Below are 2,426 nucleotides of genomic sequence, written 5' to 3'. Positions count from 1 at the left end.
TGGCGCACCCCTTGTGGCCGGCCAGCCTCCCCCCTTTGGTCCTTTATATACTGAGGTAGAGGCACCCTAGAACACACAAGTTGATCCACGTGATCTATTCCTTAGCCGTGTGCAGTGCCCCCAGCCACCATAGTCCTCGATAATACTGTAGCGGAGTTTAGGCGAAGCCCTGCTGCTGTAGTACATCAAGATCGTCACCACGCCGTCGTGCTGACGGAACTCTTCCCCGACACTTTGCTGGATCGGAGTCCGGGGATCGTCATCGAGCTGAACGTGTGCTCGAACTCGGAGGTGCCGTAGTTTTGGTGCTTGATCGGTTGGATCGTGAAGACGTACGACTACTTCCTCTACGTCGTGTCAGCGCTTCCGCAGTCGGTCTGCGTTGGGTACATAGACAACACTCTCCCCTCTCGTTGCTATGCATCACATGATCTTGCGTGTGCGTAGGAAATTTTTTGAAATTACTACGAAACCCAACAGGTGGATCCCCGGGCGGCGACTAGGGGCGGCTCGGCTCGGCGGATCCTGGGAGCCAGTGAAGCGGCTAGGTGGAACGGGGTGAAGGGCGCCCCCGCGCCATGATTCCGTCCGCAGATTTGGCCGGGATCGGTGGCGGCGGCCGGGCAGAACCAATGGCGGGCGACTGCGGAAGGATGTGGGGAACGGGCACGGGCTAAAATGTCCCTCCCACCAACCGCTTTTCTGGGATACAGGGCACCGTCGGGTCGAGGGGAAAACCTGCGTTTTGCGGGTTGGAGATGGGATTTTACCGCGCCCCTCAAAAAAATTTACGGGTCCGACGCGTTTACAGTGTCTGGTCGGGCAGCATTTTTCGCACCAATCCGTATTTTGGCGGTTATCTTACTGCTCGAGGCATTATACGAGGTCTGCTAGAGATGCTCTTAGTGGGCCACGGACCATGTACCTCGCTCCTTCGCTTTGCTTGCTCGTTGTACTTTCTCGGTTTGCTCTTCTCCTGTTGTTTTGTTAACTGGAAAAACTGGTTGCCGGTTTTCAAAGTTCAAAAAATGTTCATGGATTAAAGAAAAGTTTCTGAGTTTAATTTTTTTTTCTTGAAATTTAAAAATATCACAGATTTTTGTCAAAAGTTCATCAATTTGAACAAAAAGTTCACGGATTTAACAAAAAAGTTCAAGAATCTAAAAAAAGTTCACCGATTTCAAAAAATTCATGATTTTATAATAAAGTTCATGAGTTTAAAAAAAGTTAGCAAAATTGAACAAAGTTTCTCGATGTGGAAAAAGTTCACCAAATTGGGAGAAAGATCATGAAATTGAAAAGACATCGTTGATTTGAGAAAAGGTTCACAAATTTGAAAAACATTTGTGAAAATGAAAAACATTTATGTGTTTGGAATAAGTTCACCGATTTTAAAAAAGTTTGCACTTTTAGAAGATATTCATGGATTTGAAAAAAATTTCAAGAATTTGAAAAAAGTTCATGATTTTATAAAAACTTCATGCACCTATTTAAAAAAGTTATAATACACTGCTACTGGCCCTCAGGGCGCCAAATAGGAAGAGTTGGGCTGTTCACGCACCTATTTTTTGAGTTTTATAAATAGAAAAAAAAGTAAATGGTCTGAGCCCAGGACTGAGGAGGATGTGCGCCGGTTTGTAACACACTACCGACGGAGAGGGCGTCAAATAGGAGTTGGGCATAACTCTTGCGGGCTAAAGCGCACCCCACCCTGCGACAGCTTACTATGCTGGTTTGTTAAAAGAATAGCGACTTGTAAGTAATATGTTCTCTAGCGGCTTTTTTTGATCTGTTTTTTTCTTTCTATTTTTCTCATTTTCTTAAGTACCTTTTAAAATTGTTAAACAAATTTTCAGGAATTTATAAAATTGATAATTTCAAAAGCCGGTTTTGAATTAAAAATATTAGGAATGTTCATAAATTTTATGAAGCTATTCACAAACTTGAGTAATGCTCAGAATTAAAGTAATTGTTTATGAATACAAAAAACATTCACCAATTAAAAAAATGCTTCTAAATTCAAAATATGGCCGGCAATTCAAATTATATTCATGAATTCAAAAATGATTTGAATTAAAAAATATTCATGAATTCAAAAAATAACGAATTCAGAAATTTTTCACTTGTTTAAAAAATGTTTTTGGATTTTCCAAAAATAGTCATTGCGGTGGATGTCGGCCTCCCGAGCCACGATCCCATGCCGGCGCCGCGCAAAGCGGACGCGGCCCCCTGGCGATCTCACACGGACCTGCCAACGAGATTGGGCGGACCTCGGGGATGGGTCGGCCGGCCTGATCGCTGAGCTCGCCCTCGCCAGCGACGTGACTGACGTCCGCTTCCGGGTCGTGTGCCGGCCGTGGCGGCTGTGCTAGCCGGACCCGCGCGCCGGCGGCCTGGACGGCCGCTTCCTCCCCCGCTAGTGGATC

The sequence above is a fragment of the Triticum dicoccoides genome, chromosome 5A (genome assembly GCF_002162155.2).
Source record: "Triticum dicoccoides isolate Atlit2015 ecotype Zavitan chromosome 5A, WEW_v2.0, whole genome shotgun sequence".
Classification (NCBI taxonomy): Eukaryota; Viridiplantae; Streptophyta; class Magnoliopsida; order Poales; family Poaceae; genus Triticum; species Triticum dicoccoides.
Note: the sequence above shows the minus strand (reverse complement) of the source record.